This window comes from Achroia grisella, unplaced genomic scaffold, assembly GCF_030625045.1.
Source record: "Achroia grisella isolate CSIRO2021 unplaced genomic scaffold, CSIRO_AGI_Agris_v1 utg152, whole genome shotgun sequence".
Taxonomy (NCBI): domain Eukaryota; kingdom Metazoa; phylum Arthropoda; class Insecta; order Lepidoptera; family Pyralidae; genus Achroia; species Achroia grisella.
Window position 1 is genome coordinate 916,950 of NW_026712648.1, and position 20,449 is coordinate 937,398.

The window sequence follows — 20,449 nt, forward strand, 5'->3', positions numbered from 1 at the left end:
GCCATTAAGTATGTCACATAACAATCCCTAATTTATCGAGTTATGATATTAGTGTCGAGACGGTTGACATCAATTTAATTCATGTCTCATCCCTCTGCGTTATTAATGGCCGCTGTAATTATGCCCTAACGAAGACGTTCACTCATTACACGAGAGGAATACGATTCTAAATACGTGTTTAAACATGATTCATCATAATTAAAACTTCGACGTGTTAATGAAAGTTGCGTCTCGCGGGGACAATGCGTTTTGTGTAAGTGACGTGTTTGCGGACTATGTTATTAAACCATATAACAATAATGATATATTTTGTTACATATTCAGATAATACTCGATGCCTACGATAGGCATTGATAAACATGTATATTATTAAATAGTACAATAAATATACGGTATGGACTAAGATCATACTTTGTGTTATGAATGGGGATATCTACGTTCAACAATTCATAGAGAGTTTATACCCGATTTGTGCCGATAATAGTACAAAATTGACTTAAGACATACAATTTAAATAGTGACCTATAACTATTAAAGTTTTCTAACACGTATCATATAATACCAATTAGAACGATAGAAAATAACATATTCAATATTAATAAAAAGTAAATAACATTCGAACTTAATATGAATATTTGCAATTTATTGTAAAAATCACAGTTTTAAAATAATTGTTTTTAATTACAATTCGCTGTAGATATCTAATGGAAAAAGCATAGGTAAGTAGGTATATATTAACTCAAAATCTATCTACCGATTGCAGTCAAACCAGAATTCAGTAGATGTATCTGCTCTTCTTTATTCCTCATAAATCCATCTTCTAGACGTCACGGTGTAGACAAACGCCCCATAACTCAAACACGCGGGGCGGCCCAAACAACGAGATACGACGTTGTGACGTCACGCTCCTGAATGCAGGAAAGTGACGCAAAACACACGGGCCGTGACCGCTGTATGATGTCATTTGTCACTGTCACTCAGCTGTAACGGTCGGTATAAATCAGTCGCGGTGCGAACTTCTAGATGACTGTTTTGGGAGATCATTCAAATTCTGTACGCTGATAGCGTTTCGGTGTACTGCCATATTAGAGGGTGTCGGGCGTATAAACTCGATTACAAGTTTTCATCAATATAGATAAGAGACTGTTATTTTAGAGTTGCCTAAACAAACGTTGAATGCAATCCTCATATCAAGATATGTCCGTGTTATAACTTCAGTCTTCATTAACCTAGGAGTAATTTGATATCACTAAGATGTTATATTTATATAAATAAGTAGTAAGGAAAGAAAAATATTCGGAGTAAGGAGTTTTGTGGAAGTATTTTCAGGAAGCTAAATATACAACTTTTTCTCTCTTGTTTTATAATTATTATTACTAAACAAATTGTACAAGGATAGACTTAAATAAAAGATATTAAACCTGTTACAATAAAACATCACATCAATGAATCGTCATACAATAATGAATCTGTAAGGTAAAGAAACTTGTAAACTATACAGGATCAAACCACTATACAATGTTTGTAATGTTTGAATAAAAAACAATTTAAACAAAAGTCCAACTCATTAATAATGATGACTTAAACGTATAGCTTAAAGTTTTATAAACTGTACAAAATTTTGTACTAATATTGGAAGTTCTCTATCTATTTAAAAATGATTCAGTTCAGTATTTCTTACATAAAAAAAACTTTCCAAATCTTACAATATCACCATTGTAAATCACTGTCAATGTAAACCTACCCCGCCTTTAAAATTACCTCCTTGACTCGCGCACATTTTTTGCGTGCCCTAAACAGCTTGTTATTAAACGCATAACCTTTAATATTTCTGAAGAGTTGGCATCTCTTTAATTTCTTTTCTCATTCAGGATTTTTCGCCGCATCAATCTTGGTAGCACGAACAGACCTCGGCCTCCTCTTTATTAAATTACCGAAGCGATGTATAGCCCGTCACGTTTAAGATTAATTTTAAGTCACGTCAAATTTACGTACAGTTTAATATCACGAATACGGTGATATGTGTTAGAATAATCACCCCTTTAGTCTACCAATCACATGTCAGCATCATAATCATCAAAACAGCCCTTTTGCAACACTAATTACCTGTTCTTCGATAACGACAGTTAATTACGTAGGTATACGCTATACTCAAATGTATTATAAGAATTTCATGTAATTATATACATCAAAGTATAAACACTACAACGTAATGACTTTTAAGTCTTTGTGGTATACGGGTATAACACACTATGTCTAGAACTGTAGACGCAGATTCTAATTTCGCACAATATATTTCTTATATTTGTTTTCTTGGTAGGTACGTACATGTAAATAATTCCAACGTATAAATTAAATAATAATAACGTATAAATTAATATTAGTCATTGACTATATAAAATAGAATTATAACGTATAATTTTATAAGTACATATATTATGTATTTCCACTATAACTTCAATCACTTTCAGTAATACGGAATGAAAATCTTAAATTTCTGTTCAGGTTACATGTTTCAAATATTTCAAGGTAAATTCTTTGTAGTGGTAAATAGTGGAAATCCATATTGACATTTGACACAAAACGAAATCATTTCTTTATCTTATTATGACATACGCTTTATATTTTAATGAGTAGAATAATATATAATTGCCTGATATGCTAAAATGTTGATTTCAGAACAAGTATAAGCTTAAATTGTTTATTCCTAAATTACTCATGAATAAAATAGGTACATTTTTATCGGTCATGTACGTAAACATGTATTTAGATACTACAATATCGAACGCAGTTTATATCTTGAAAGAAAGCAAAAAATCTAAAATTAGGATATTTTTTCTACCAAATGTAACAAAATGTTTTATCCTACCGACTAGTATAATAGAGGTTGAATAATCTAAAACAAGCGAGGATTTCCTTCGGCAAAAAAAAAATGTTTTTTTAGGTTCCCCTGACAGTGTCGTGGTATGCAGATTTTAAATACGTGATCTGAAAGTCAATGTTGGTAACCTGCGAGTGACAAGCCGATTAGTGGTTGGAGTTCGAGTTTGACAGTTTATAACTCACTATATAACAGATTTTTTATAGAGATAAATTTTATTTTCCTCAAATTTTTAACTATAAGATTTGTCGTGGTAATAATATAATTTCTGATAGTGAATGATAAACTTGCATTACATACGTTCATTACAAGGCCACCGTGATTTTACACGTAAGGTAAGTTTACGTTGTCATTATCATAGTGTTTTTAAAATTATTTTTTCTTAATGCAAAATAAAGAACAATGTTGAAAGCACCAATTTTTGTTACATGTAATACTTACCTAGTTACACTCACAATATAGTTATATTCTTATACCTATCATATAAATATAAGGATATAGAAAAGAATACATGTAGGGATGGATATATCTTACGTTAGCTAGTACACTTATATGAATATTATGAAAAGGAATCTATCAGGAAATAATCTTGATAAGTATAATATTATGTTCAATATCTAAGTAAATAAACATGTTGTATACAAAGCTAAACATTATTTTATTAGCCTAATTTGAACTTGAAATACTATTATCAAGGACAAAGACAGAATAAACGTTAACGTGTTATAGAATGACTATTTACACTATAGAGATTAAGGCTTATGTTCTATTACTCTATTACAGTTTTAGGAACAACTGTAATTTATTGACATTTTAATGTAACCACAAAAAGCAATTTGTCATTGTAACTTTGATGAATAATAAAATAGTCAGCCAATTTTGTTGTGACAGGAATTAATTGAAATCTATGACGGCGCGTGCCAGCAATGGTGGCATCTGCTCAGAGCTTTAATTAAGGAGCCTAAATGTACTGCCAGAGCCTGGAGGATGTGATTGATGATGGGCATATTCCTACATACGTATCCTGCACGTTCCAATCGACGACAAATTATTATTTCATTTTGTTTCTGTCAACGACTTAATAGATTAACCCTTTGTTTGTGGCATTTGATAATAACGCTATCGGCAACGAAGTTGAAAAAAATAATGGAGTATTTTCATTCCATAGTCAAAATTAACAAATCATTGAAAACAAAAGTTTACGGTAAATTTTTACCATTGTAATAAAATGTCCAATTGACGAATGGCTCTCAATGAATATTACTAGCATTAGAGCAATAAATTTAAATCATAAAACGTATAAAAGTTAAACATGAAATTATCTTATTCGTATTTGAAATTTAGATTATAAATTATTTATACTACGTTTATATTAAAACGTAGTATTAATACTTTTGATAGTAACATTTTTTATTCTACCACTCATTCGTCAAGTAGACTCAAAACAAGAAGAATGGGCAAAAAACTTACTTGTTGTTATATTAATAGAACGTTCCACATTTTTATTTTTTAAGATTTTCTGTGTATATTAAATAGATTACGTTAAAAGTTTAGGATACGATGTTACTGCAAAGCTTTATTAACTCAAAATTCGCATAGCTCGTAGCCGATGCAAATGCACCCCGTCGCCTATAACTCATGCGTGCGGACAGGATGTGTGGCTGACGTGAGTTATGACGTCATGAGCTGCCAGTAGACTATGACCAACTGGCTAAACTATATTCTTGCATCAAGATCTTATTTTTGGTAGGTTTCACATATACATTAATTATACATTAATTGTATAATTTTTCTAATTAGTAGAATTCATTTGTATGTGTTTGTCACGTAAATCCTGAAAATTTCATTGGTTTCTTAGATGGATTGAAAACATAACGAAATACGGTACGTGTCACTGCTTTCGGTACGTTGATAAATTTGTATTTTGGACAATTGAGAACAATTATATTTCAGCGGTACTTTTAAATGTCTAGTTAGAAAAGTAGGACGGACCGTCGTCTACCATATCCACTAGTAATCTGAATTAGTATCCATATAATCACAATGTTATGTCATTTTGGTTTCCAAAACGTCAAATTCTAAAACACTCAAGGGATTTCATCTACCATAATAATATGCATTGTAGATAAAGTAAACATATACATAGGTATTAGTGATGACCTACTTAGATAACTGCTTATATTATACTTACGTCAGGGTATCAAACAACGCTTAATATCTGTAGTCAGCTGAATGACCCTAATGACCAAACGGTGGCTATGTTAACAATATATGACTTGATCGGTTAGGGTTAGAGAACGAGCGACAATAATCGTCTAAGAGGTAATATTTGTACGTGACATAAAAACTCTTTTGTATTTATTTTTAATTTCCAAAAGCGCTACGCATTCATTTGTTTTATAAATAAAACTATTATTATAGAGATGTGAAATTATCATCAACATATTTTTATTTATCTCTAGAATTTAACTATGATTACTTATTAACAAATGATTGAATATTAGCTAGACCAAATTATACAATACGTAATAAGATAGAGTTACATATGATCATCAACACAGAAAATTACCATCCTTAACGTATTTTTATTACTGAAGTTCTTACCTACCCGGCATCAATATCTTCTTTCATTTATTAAAACCGTTTGGAATAGGTTACCTACCAAAAAGTAAAATCTATATCATATCCGCTATATTAATAGCCATACACATTTTATTCAAATCAAGGGTAATATTAACTACCGCCGTATAATAGTTGAATGGCAACGCATGAGGGCGTCATAGGCGTCAGTACGAAATGAAACACGTCCATAGTGCAGTTCCTGTCTATACTATACTTTCAGCTAAAGTTGGTTGATCTGTAAAAAATCTTGAAGTAATATAAGTGCTAAGTGTGAATGTGGATAAACTGTGTGAAAGTTATTATAACAAGAAAGGGAGTGAATAACGAGATGACTATAAAATAGAGATAAAACATATTCATAAATTAATACATAAATCTTAAACGTTCGATTTATTGGGCTACAAAGCAACAACAGGCATACAAATACACAGAAACGTCAAACTTATCATCAGATACCCCTTTTTCCATCAGAAGTTAATAAAGAACGTATGTTTACATGTAAACGGCTGTAATAACTCTCAATTAGTAAGTGATAGTGTGCCTTGAGATAGTTATCTATGAAGCAATCTCATTATGATTACAGTCATAGTTGCAAATGAATGTAAAACAACTCCCAAACTGTTTAAGACCAACTTCAACCTAGAGAACAGACGAGTCCAATGGCTAAAACGTCCAGGAAATTGCTCGTTTGGAAATCTTAAGTCTCAAATTTCATTAAAGTTTAAAGACAAAAGACATTAAATAGTACGTACTGTCACTGATTGCTTTAGGTACTGTAGCATGTGCTACGTATTATAGAACTCCTCCGGAATACGTGGCATGGTTACTACACAAGACTAGGGACCTATTCCGCACAAGTGTAATTATTGGACAAATCTCTATGCGTTTTTAATAATATACAACGCATATTATTTCTTTATGTATAAGTTAACAATTGTATGTTATGTTATGTTTAGGTATAAAAAACTGCGATATAAAAAATATATAAACACTTGTATTTGTATTAGTATTTTGAATTCTGTATTTAGGGTGTACGTATTTAATTTATTAGTTGTATCTAATTTGTTTAAAAAAGTTTAAAACAATTTTGCGGTGTTGGTTTGATGGTAATTTGATGGCGATCGTTTAAAGAGGAACTGAGGGAGGATATGAGAGTCAACCGCGAACAACTTCAAGTTATGACAGATACCTTGTCTGCGCTCATAGGCAGGATAGCTGAATGTGAAAACCGCATTGATAAACTCAATGACCGTTTGGTTCTATTAGAGTGCAACACAAACACAGATAATGAACCTGGCAACAAATCCCTAGCAGAGTCCATTAAGCAGTTAAAGGCCGAAATAAATGAAAGGGACCAAGACCTTTTACTGAATGACTTGGATATATCTTGTGTTCCGGAGACCGGTGGCGAAAGCCTGCCACATATCTTAAAAACTTTGGCTAGTAAGCTGGGAGTTACTATAAGCGATCAAGATGTCATCAGTACGGAGCGCGTGGGCCGCGTGTTGGAGTTTCAGCAGTCAGACGCGTCGAAACCGACCCAAGAGACCTCTACTCGCCCTCGTACCATTGTGGTGCGGTTGGCACGGCGTGCAGTACGGGATGAGCTGTTGAGAGCTGCTCGAGTGCGCCGTGGTGCAACTACTGAGGGGTTGCACCTCCCAGGGGTTCCGAGACGGTTTTACATAAACGAGAGATTGACTAGAGTTAACAGGATGTTGTTTCGACGAGCGCGTGAATTAGCGGAGCGGCTTAACTGGCGCTACGTGTGGACGAGAGGTGGTCGAATATTTGCACGTCAATTCCATGGCCATGACTGTCCGCGATTCCGCCTAAAAACGGAGGAGGATCTCGAACGCATTTTTGGTCCAGATCCATTTCGTTCTTCAGCCATTAACTAAGTTAAAGAGTGGATATGTTTCCAGTGACGTATCTGGCGATGACTATTTTACTTGTTATTTTCATATTTTACACTTTGTTTTTATCATTTTTTTAATAAGTAAGAGTATAATCAGCATGAAGTACAATTATAGTTATTTGTCAACTTGTGTAACACCAGTTAGAAAAACTTTTTTCCTATATATATATTTTAAATTATCTAAACTCTTCAATAGGGAATCTTATAATAATTTTGTACGTACAATGGAAAGTGTATATAAGCAGTTAGAGTGCTATATTTGCAAAATGGAAACTTTAATGGAACATATATATAGCTATTATTCTTTATTCTTTGTTTTTGATTCATTTTTATTTAATATGTCTACAAATAAGCATATTGGTTCATTGAAGTCTCGTTGTGGTATATTTAATTGTTGGACTACTTATGTTTTTGTTATGTTTGTTGTATCTAAGAGTGTTATGCAGAAACGTAAGTGTGTGTGCACAGCAATGTTGCAAAGTTTATGGGATCCTAATGTACGAATTCATGTTCTCTTTCAATTATTTGGCTGTTCTTTTTCCGTTTATTTTGTATATAATATTCACATGTATTTTAAGCTCAATTATTATTATTTCTCAAATCTAATACACTATCGTAATATACGTATTTTATTAACCAGTAAAATTCAATCATAAAACTAAATTTCTTAAGTTAGCACTATATAATGCTGGTTCTCTGAATACTGGACATGACGACTTTCTCATAGCAATGGATCGTTTTAAAGCTGATATTGTTGCGATAAATGAGACATGGCTACCAGTAGGTCAAGAGGCTCGAGCGCCAGTGGTTCCCGGCTATTGCCTACGTAACGCACCACGCCCTCAAAACATACGTGGTGGTAGGGGAGGCGGTGTTGCATTCTATGTACGAAAAGACTTAAGGGTCCGATCTGAAAAGCATGCTGACGTCGGCATTGAGCAATTATGGCTATCGACGAGATCGAACGGGTATAGTCTAATTGTGGGAACAGCATATAGGCCACCATGGATGAATATTGATATGTTCATAGATGCATTGACAGACACAGTTACACACTTTTCTAAATATGACTACGTTGTCCTACTTGGTGATTTTAATGTGGATATGCTTAATAGATCTCATAGTAGCACTTTGAAAATAGAAGACTTTTTGCAATGTTTAGACCTACAACAGGTGGTGACTGAACCTACTCATCTCTCGGTTAATTCTCACACATTACTAGACCTTGTATGCACTAATTGCCGGATACATGATGTAAATGTCTCAAACATCACTGGATCACTCGGCCATGCCATGATAAATGTTAATGTTACATTAAAAAAACTCAAAACAACACCAAGTACCTTTGAATATAGAGCTATCAAGAGGATAAATTTGAGAGGGTTCAGTCAGGATCTTATGGCCTTAAATTGGAGAGTACTTCAGATTTTGCCTAATATAGATTGTATGGTGGATAAATATAGTTCCTTCCTTATGACTCTTTTTGATAGGCATGCCCCAATAGTATCTATGACAGTGAAGCAAGATCAGTCTCTTCCTTGGATAACGGACACAATCAGAAGTATGATAGAATTACGTAATAGGGCTTATGACACTTATCGACGTTCTGGGTCTGATGTGCAAAAGCAATATTATAAAGACCTTAAGAAAATGGTAATCAATAGTATTAAAAATGAAAAGTGTGCTTATTTTAATTACTTTATCAATTCTAATGCTGACAATAGTAAGGTATTTTGGAAGAATATTAAAGAAAAAATATTAGTGGATCCTAGTAAAGCAAAATGTCTGCCAGACTTCCTTAGTGACCCCGATATTATTAATGATCACTTCTTAACACAAGCTGGGTCAGATACAGTATCTTTATCTCAATTAACATTTTTTGAATATCACAAATTTGACACACAAAAACCCCAGTTTAAATTACAACCAGTCACTGAAAGTGATGTTGCTCGTTACATACTATCAATAAAGTCCAATGCTATCGGAAGTGACTGTATTAGCCGTGATATGGTACTGCTTACACTTCCTCAAACTTTGTCTATTGTCACAGATATGGTAAATGAGTCACTCACTACTGGCTTGTTTCCTTCCCAATGGAAAAGGGCACTAATCACTCCATTGCCCAAAATTGAACATCCCAATGATTATAACGATCTCAGACCCATAAGTATTTTACCATTTCTCTCAAAAATTCTGGAAAGGGCTGTAATAATCAGGTTGTACATTATGTTACTGCTACTAATATACTACCGTCACATCAATCAGGATTCCGCAGGGGCCGTGGTACTGTTACAGCGCTGCTAGACGTGACAGACGATATACTTGCAGAACAAGATGTTGGACGTGGTTCAGTACTTGTTCTTCTCGACTTCACTCGTGCATTTGACAGTCTTGATATCTGGTTGCTTCTTTCCAAGTTGTCCTATTATGGATTCGATGCACATGCAATCAAATGGTTTACAAGTTACTTGAGCAACAGATGGCAATCCGTAAAACTACGTAGACATGATGGCTCATACTCGGTATCCACTCCGAAACCAGTAAAGCGTGGAGTTCCCCAAGGATCCATATTGGGTCCTCTTCTCTTTAATATATATTGTGCAGATCTACCTAACGTTATTAAACATTGCAAATATCACTGTTACGCTGACGATATACAACTTTATATCTCGTTAAAGCCAACAAAAATTAGAGAAACATTGAAGGCCCTTAATGAGGATTTGGGTAGAATAGCTGATTGGTCTTCTAATAATTGTCTCAAACTTAATCCGTCCAAGTCTAAATTTATGATTCTTGGTAGTAAAAAACAGATTGAAATGATCAAAAATAGCGATCCCGTTGTAAAAATTTTAAATACTTGTTTACAGGAGGTTAGTGAAGCCAGGAATCTGGGTATTGTTTTTGATTGCCAACTCCGTTTTGAGAGCCATATCCGGAATCTTGTAAAGAACTGTTTTTATAAATTGAAAGTTTTATATAAAATAAGAAATTGTGTAAATGAAAAAACGCGCATCACTCTATGCGAATCATTAATTTTATCTAGGCTAAATTATGGAGATTTGGTGTACGGACCTCGATTACTTTACAAAACTCGTCGAATGATTCAACGTGTACAGAATGCATGCTGTAGATTCTGTTTTGATATTCCTCCGCGTACACATGTATCTCCGTTCATAAATAGGGCTTCAATGCTAAATATGGAATCACGTCGAAAATTACACCTTGCAATGCTTATGTTCAACCTTACAAAGCTGAAAATCCCAGAGTATCTTTACCAAAAGCTAAGGTTTCGCACGTTCCACGACCAATATGGAGATGGTACACCTAGGACTCTGAGGCCACCATTGGCAGCGCACTCACATAAAACAATGGCGTTTAGAGGATGTTTCCGCTATCAAGCGACCAAATGTTGGAATAATATACCCCCTCCAATTAGAAGTATTCCCTCGAAACTTACTTTCAAGCAAAAATTAAAAGATTTGTTGTTGGAGGAACAAAAGTCAAGTTGATTTGTCTTTGTAACCGTTATACATATAATGTACATATATTTCTTCATTTTCCCCAATATTTGATTAGTGGTTTTGGTTGCTTGATAGTGGTAACACTCAACACTCAACACTCAACACTCCTTTTAAACACTTCACACTCTTATGCAATAATTCTATTTTCTCTTTTGTTTTTCATATTTATTTTATTATATGAATTGATAATAATTTCCTATATATTTTATGCCTATATGTTATACCTATTTCTTGTTTTAATATAGTTTTTTTTTCTTTTTTAATATATTAATATTTATGATAATGTAATAGGGCTGATTACAAGCTGTGGTCTTGTTACATGCGTCCTCGCGTATGTCTCTGGGCAGTGCCTGAATATCAGTGGTTTGCTGCTTGTATGCTGCAAACAATACACTGAGGTGCTGCCTTTTTACGTATGGGCTATGCACACACACTACGTTACTCATACCGTTTTTTGTTATCTGTATTGCATTTTATTTTATCTGTATATTTGTTTGACTTCACTAATGTAATGTGTATATCTGTTTTATTTTTGTTCTTATTATTACAGTGCCTTTTGTGTGTGTGTGTGCCTTTAACGTGAATAAAATTTTTATCTATCTATCTATCTATCTAATCCGTTTTAGGAAACTTTTGCAAATCTCGTACGTTTAAAATATCTGTTTCCAAAATATAATCTTTTATTTTTTCAACTATGTACTATTTGTTTAGATTTTACTATTTTTCTTTTTTTACTAGATATTTATTATTTATTAATTATTGTTTAAACTATAGTCCACTTTACCAATTTTTAATTTGCTTACGTAGTATATTTTGTATACCATCAAATAATATAAGTCAAGATTGCTACAGAGTTCGTTTATAAGTGAAACAAAATATACTTAGTTACTTATGTATGAAGTACCAGAGAAATTTATTTAAACACATTTGTATTTTGACTGATATTTCTGTTCTTTATAACATTAATTAAAAATATTTAATAAAATATTGAAATTAGTTTTTGATTTACAGGTAATGCAGAATTTTGAAAACTTCGGTATTCGGTAACTATTACTTTTTAAATCCAAATTCTTATCTCTTAAAAGGTAGAGCATGATTCAACTAAATTGCAAGAAGAATGTACCTCAACATTAAGAAGGTCCGGACAAGATGAACTACATAATCCTAAAGGAGTGCAGGACATTTTGCCTCTATCACGGGGAACGAAGACAAATTAAGTTCACCTATCCCATACCTTATAAGGACGGGGTTATTTCGTAATGCGAATTACTTACATACAAACGAGTTCTTGGATTATATTTACTTCTTATATGTGCTAATTAATTTTATGTTGACGGTCGCGATAGTCTAGCGGCTTAGCACACCGCTTTACTTCTGATGGTCACGGGTTTGATTCTTCGCACAGTGCAACTACTTGTATTCATGAGTACGAATGTTTGTTTCGGTCTGGGTGTTTTCTATGTATATTATGAATGTATTAATATAAAATGTCTAAGTATTTATATCAGTTTTCTAGTACGCATAATACAAGCAAGCTCTGCTTACAGTGGGACTAGATAGCGCTGTGTTAATTATCTGAGGAATAGAATAGAATAGAATAGAAAATCATTTATTCAAATAAACTTACATTGAAGCACTTTTGAATAGTCATTACAATTTTTAATCTACCGCTCGTTCGGAAAGCTGTCTCATCACAAGAAGAACGAGCAAGAAACTTGCGTGTTGCTCTTTTAAATAATTTTATTATTACTTTACATTTTTAAGTTTAAGTGTGTGAATACAAACCACCAATTAGCACTAATTCTATTAAATACTCAAATAGAAAAAATATTGAATATATAACCAACTGGTTAAACAATTAATAAGAGGAAATCAGTCATAGTGATTAGAGCAGACCAGTTCCTACAAGCAGCACCCGTTCACGAGTATGACGGATGAGCCAGCCATCACTGCGCTCGACCATATTTTAGGGAGCCCAATGACCCGGCCCACCACGCCGCCACAAGTCTGGACATTTTAGTGAGCATGACTACTCAAAACACTAGACTACGTCAAAGCTACTTACAATTGCTATCTGATAGTTATAGTATTCACATTTTACATAAGAATGCATGCGGCAATCAATACAAAAACCGCTACGCTTTCATATTTCTAAAATCAATCAATTAAATCAAGAAAGCAATGAGAAAATTAAATTATAACGTTGTATGCTAATAAACTAGTTATTTACTTGATATGTTGTCGTCTATGAATTTGTCTATCCTGTAATAGGCTTTCTTACACAAAAATTATTTAATATAAGATTTGAATTGCCTCTCTGTCAGATTTAGTGCAGATTCTGGCAGTTTATTATAAAATCTTACGCAATTACCATAGAATGAATTACTGACTTTGAGGTTATTTGTTATTATTATTATTATATTTGTTTCGACTGTATTTCCGTGCATGTTTAAAGATAAAGATGGATAAAGACCAAGATGGTCGAACGTGAATTGGTTTTGATGATTTGACTAGTTCTTCTTAAGAGTTCCGTATTCAATAAATACAATAGTAATGGAAAACAGCTCAATTAAGCAAACGTTACAATATAAGAAAACAAAACTATAAGGGCGACGTAAAGGGGATGCAGAAAAAAGCTAATATAGAGGTTGATTTCTGAATAAATGAATCTCCATCGCCCTATGGAGCAATATTAAATTATTAATTTAGGTGCAATTTATAAGGAAAGTGTCGTCTCTATATAAATGATTAAATACACCTACGCATTGAAAAATCAGGTAACTGTTAAAATATTACACATAACCGTACCAAATACTATTAGTGTTTGATACGGTTATGTGTAATAGAATAAAAAAAATCCATACTAATATTATTAAAGGGATAATTATGTACATTAGACTAAGTTCTGTATGTCTATCTGTTTTTTATATTTCACGTCTAAACATACTCGTAAGTGAAGATGGATTTTCATTATGAGGAGGGACATGGATTATCTTTTACATAAGACAATCTAGAAGGAAGTGAAACAACTAGACAAGGTCGCGGGTAGAAGCTTGAGTTTAGTTCTAATAATTATGGTATTTCTTTAAAGTTCTGTTTGTTAGTTCACTGGTGATAATGTGATATTTTGTTTTGTAATTAAAAATAAATAAAACCAGGGTATATATATTATAATTTTTCCTATTCGACTTTATTACATCCACCATCAGTAACAACTAATTGGATGGATTTTGGTGTCATAGATACAAGTTCTTAAGCTGTACATAGAAAGTTTCGAAATAAATCCCCAGAAGGGTAAAATAGGGATTAAAGTTATACGAACAAACTACCTTGTTTAGCGACCCTTATTTACCACTCAACAAATTAGATATGATATATAACTTTGAATTTTGCTTTCACCTATATCCTGAAGCTATAGATAGGTAAGTAACTCTGTAACATAATCTTTGGAATCGATTCAAAGTTCAAGTAATAAATGGATTATCGACATTTCAAGGTTTACAAGTGATATCAAAGCTTTAAACTTGAGGGGCTACACGATTACACACAACTACTGTTAATTAAATTTAATATAATGCTATTAAATTTAATATTATTACTGAATGGGTACTTCATTTATCTAAATGTGAATTATTATTCTTAGTTTATCTAAATAAAAAATTTTCGACAGAGAGGCAAATCAAAGAAATGTCTACAAAAACTCTCCTTTACATCTCAGTTTCTCATTCTATGTAATATTATAATTTTATGTCTATGAAAAACTGAAGATTTTGTAAAGGCAAATACGTACCGGAGAACCCACAAGAACACAATCAATAACAAATTCTAATTCAAAATTAGAACCAGCGCCCTCTAGACAAACTGAGTTTGCTTTTATATCTGTAGTTCATTTACATTTCGCGAGATGGCACTGTACGGCAAGTTAAAGCGAAATACATTATTATACTCACCCTTCGCCAGATGGCGCTAATAAAAAGTTTGAAAAAATATTCAATACTCGATGTTACATTTAGTTATTAAAAACACTTTGTAATTAATACAATTATTATAAATAAATATAAACATGCCGTCACGACTTTTATCCAAAATAGCGTCGGAAGCTTTGTCAATGTCAATTGGGGAAGTAGTGATACATTTCATTGGGTGTATTTGAATTCAAAGTGGTAGGGGGAGTATCTGGTGCCGTCTCGAATTGATTTAGTTTCAGAGTGATCCGTAAATATAGGTAATAATAATAGACACACAGTGTTTTGTTTTCGTTTTCACCATAATTGAAATCCCGACGATTTGGGTGGAGGTGGTGTAAACTACAAGGACAGTTTCAGATATAATTGACATACCCAAATTTTGCTTTTAAAATATAAGTATATATAAATAAGTAATAAAATATTAGTATAACTAAATAACACAGTATCTAGTTTTTAAAAATAGATGAAATTTCATGAAATGAATCAAGTGAAGAGAGACCTATTATACCGTTGATTTTTTTCTGATTTAGTCATATGGCAATGTAAATGTGCGGATATTTATTTTTACGATTACATTAAGAATGAGAATAATGTTTTCGTGACTATTTATCACAATATTCGGCATAATACTTAGTAATATTATAAACATGAAAGTATATCTGTCGGTATGTTTGTTACCTTTTTACGGCTAAACTGCTGATCGGATCTTATTAAGATGTAAAGACAGATTGAGTGACAAGAATAGATGACATTTGGTTATCTTTTATCTCAAAAAGTAGTCGAATTCGCAGGTATCAGCTGATATTTGTGTACATTGTTATTTTAATAAAGTTACGTAACTTGAAATTAAATTACTGTATTTAATAATAATAACAGTAAATTTTAGGATATTGAATTATTCTAATGCGTATAATCCATAAATCTTTAGACATGTAACGCGATCCGTACCTACTCATATTCTTTTAAATTAAGGTGATAACTCGAAAGAAAAATACTTAAACTGAAATACTAACTTATAAAAAAGATAAAGCTATGTTAAGCCTACTTAACAGAGGCTTGTCTTTTTTATAATATTTATTCATATTTTTATATAGTTTTAGGTCACTATACGTTTCTGCTAGCAATTTTGGTGAGTTTAATAAGTATAAGTTGTGTAGCTATATATATGTCATATGCCTTTTTTATCGCATGTTGTATAACGCAAATAACATATTCTATATATCAGGCTATATTTGAATATCAGTGTTTTCTCCCTAAACAAAAATCATACTGAGATATGGCCTATTTGCACTACTGTAGCACACAGCATCAGTAAAATGCGAGTACACATATTGTGACATTTGCGGCGTGCACTGGTTTATTTCATTTTTATTACTGTTTACTGTTTTTGTGATATATTATATTATTTTGTTGTATGTGTGCTGAAAAATCTAATATATAATTTATCTGTATGTCTATTTCTATTTATTCAACAATAACTTGGGGGCCTCGGTAGTCTAGCGGTTTAGTACACCGCTTTACTTCCTGAGGTATCGGGTTGGATTCCACAGACGGTGAAACGTTTGTATTCTTTAGTATGATTGTTTCTATCAGTCTGGGTGTTTTCTATGTATATTATGTATGTATATAAAAAAAATATTTAAGTATTTATATCAGTTGTCTAGTACCCATAACACAAGCTCTACTTACCATGGGACTAGATGGCGTTGTGTTAATTATCCAGGATTATTTATTATGATAATATTATTCCTTTACACATCGAATTTTTAATGTTTTAACTAGTATATATCATAGATAAGTGTAAATCTAAGGTCAGCCTATTCATTTTAACTTAATTAAATATTGACAAATTACTTATTAAAACAAATGAATATGCAAAAGCCATTAACAATATTTTTAATATGATTACACCCAATAGCAACACAACAATTCGTACTATGATAACGGTCAGCAAACTGCCGAGTTGTATTCACAATATTAGCTCTTTAACACGATTAAACAATTATAAAATGAAATAGTAAGTTAGCAAAGGCAATTTTTCACAAAAAACACCAATTATACGTGGTAGATAAGGCAAACTTGGGCTTGTCGTTAGATTAGCTTCGCAGAAATATGTTTGCGTGTTAATTTATAGACCAGTGGATCTGGATATGTTTATTTGTAACTAATGAACATTTATTTAATGATCATCCGATTAATGGGATCAATTACTACAATTTCTTGATTACAAATGATTTTTCTCTTAAGACATTTTTGAATTTCGTATAATACACAACTAATACTCATATTACGATTTGATGTTTCAGATATTCAGTAAGGACCTACATAGATATCTAATGTCATAATTCAAATGTACTGTATATTTGTATTGTATTAAATATTTTTTTATAATCTCTGAACAGCGCGAAGTTTTACGGTAGAGAATGCCATCAGGCATTAAGTCCATATATACAATTTTGTGGAAATAAAGTAAAATTAATATTGTTATTATATAACATATTTAAACTATTATTACATACATACATAACATAAAAAAGCCAATGATTGAAGGCCTAATAATAACATAAGTTCAATTTAATTATTCAAGATAATATTTAATGCAGTAATAATGCAGTATTTAATAGGATATCGTTTTCATTAATCTTATTATAAACAGAAAGTTGTAGTTAGAGTTTAAACAAAAAATATAAATTTATTTAATTATAAATTGTATTTATGACAAAATGTTAACACATTTAATACTTTTTCTACTACTTAAGGTATAAAAATAGTAGTAGTAATTGCTATATTGTGCAAGTGTTACCATTGGGTTATTCATGGCATTATATTGAAAAAGTTTTCTGAAAACCTAGCTCTAGGTCTCTATAACTTAAGCCGTTGTTGAAACTTCGTCGTCACGATGCCGTAGGCATTAAGCAATTACATGGAAATTCTAAGTATTGGAAAGTATAACTACGACTACAAACATCTTTTTTACGATGGTTAAAAAATATAAGATTTAGTTTTGTGTTTTTACAATACTAATTTCCTCCGTGTGATCAAAGAATAAATATAAAAATAGTATAAACATAATTTCTTCAATTATTTATTTGTAATAATTTATTTTGTACAATTTTGCCGCAATTTCGTAAGCATGTACGTTTTTAGACCACCGTTTATTAATGATGACAATGATCAGATAATAACAATAAATAAAGTATATACCTATACCACAGATACCTACGACACTATTTATTATTTGACTAGCCGTCTCGCGCGACTCCTTTTACTCGTAGCTTGATTGCTATGTAGAGACTTTTCCAATAAATAGGCTATCCAACACTAAAAAAATTTTCAAAAGCATTTCAGTAGATCCACATAATTAAAATAATAGATGAAGTGTTCATAATTTTCTAATTTTGCCCATATTTAGTATTTACCCTGCTTTTTTAATCTACACATTTCATTGTAATTCCTCCAGCCTCTTTTACTTGATACACTAACATATAGCCAGATAGTTTTCTCTTCACTGCTTAATGAAATGGACTTCCGCAAAATAACACCTAATTCAGATAAAATTATAAAATCTCTTCAATTATAAATACTAACTTTTTAGTTAACGTACACGTTCATTATTTTCATTCTCACGGCACTACTCAACTACTATGGTTGATGTTTTTATGCAAATATAAACGCACAGGCGTAGCACCTTCATATGAGTTTATAGCATTTATGAGTATATGGATTACCCGTAGGTATATGTATTTTAAATACGTGTTTCAAAATAATTTAATATTGAATGAGGACTTTAATGATAACAGTAGAATAGAATCATACAAAGGAGGGTGATATATATGAACTATGTATATATGTTTTAAATTATGATTAGAGAATAATAAATAAAAATAAAATATACTAATATTAAAAGTTTTCTCAACAATAATAATTATTCACTTCTGGAAAAGTGGTAAGCTTAATATACATGTATCAGTAACTTCGCATTAGGCTATAAATATCAACAAATAACTTATCATTATAGAATAATAGTTTTTTTTATGTTCATACACACGATATATTATTAAACTATATCATTAAAATATCAAACAATACAATTTAATTACTATTTTTTTATTCCAATCGTTCAAACAAAGAAAATATTTTACTTTGACATTTTTAACGATTTTAAGAATAAGCGATTGGTAAGATACTTATAATGTTTGCAAGAATAAAAATGTGTTGTTTTATAAACGATACTGTGAACAAAATTAAACACAGATATTTGGAATTCGTTAACATTATACGAAAATGAATATTACCTGATTAAAAATAAAGGACATTTTTCTAAAAAACAGACCCAGTACTCAGATGCATGTTCTTGAAACATTGAATTGGTGTTTCTTTTCATTATCCATTCCCAGTATAGTATTATATATATATATATATAATTAAATTCTTAGAAATTATACCTAAGTATTGTTAATGATTCTGATAACATTAATCTGCGAACTATTACTGTATAATTACAGTTCACCGCAATTTTCAATGGGCACCGTTGTAAGCTAGGGAATGCACCGTACAGCAGTCGGAATTACTAACAACAGAAGGTGCTTAGAGAAACAATAGCCGAGTCTAATCGTGGTCCCTGTGGAAAGCTAACGGAATCAAACACACCACAATCCAAAGGGAAGCCAGACATTCCAGAAGGCAGACAGCCAGCTTATCTGACTTCAAGAACAATTGCGTATAAACATCTATCATGTGTACATATTTAAAATACATAAATTATATATATAATTTATTTCAGATATTTATGAATATAAACAGTAAAAAATTTATAATGAAATAGATGGATTATTTCGTACATTTGGGTAGATAATTTACAATAACCATTTTAAAACCTGTAACTTGGAATGACTAGCATATATAATATAAATAGAATAAATAGTCTTAATAAATCGTGTATATATATATACTAATATTATATATACACGATTAAATATAACAAATAAAATAGTAGGTATTGCTATTAGCGAGCCTATCAGAGTTAGACAAATAGAATACAGTAAAATGTTAGACAATGTTGACATCAAATGGGAGGAATACATTGATAACATATTTTTTCCAAACATTCATTTTTTTTCAGTTTCGCACTCCATATGCCCGAGTTTACATTCTGCTAATTCAATTATGCAAAGCTACCATTTGTTAACAGATTTTAGGGCAATTCACCGAATGTCGACTCCGTTTTATGCTAATCAGCTTAGTGACCATTATTTATTGAGGTACATACTTGCAAACATTTCGGTGTAATGTACCATTCTGATAATGCTGTATCGAGCAATTAATATCAAAAACACTCACTGCTTTATGATAAAGTGCCACATTAATATCTATTTTGCAGAATTGTATTTTGTTTAACGGCGATTTTGTGTTAATTTCATATACCTAAATAGCTATGTCGATGGTGCTTCTAAACTCGCAACGTAAATGCTTATCCAATTTCATTTTGTGAAGCAAATAGCATTAACGTGACTTTGACTTCATCGAATGTATTAATAAA

The 20,449-nt window shown here is 31.7% G+C and overlaps 1 pseudogene; it reads left to right on the top strand.

Annotated features, from left to right (window-relative positions):
• Positions 1-6,606: 6,606 nt before the first annotated feature.
• LOC131840955 (uncharacterized) lies at positions 6,607-7,442 on the top strand (annotated as a pseudogene).
• Positions 7,443-20,449: the final 13,007 nt, after the last annotated feature.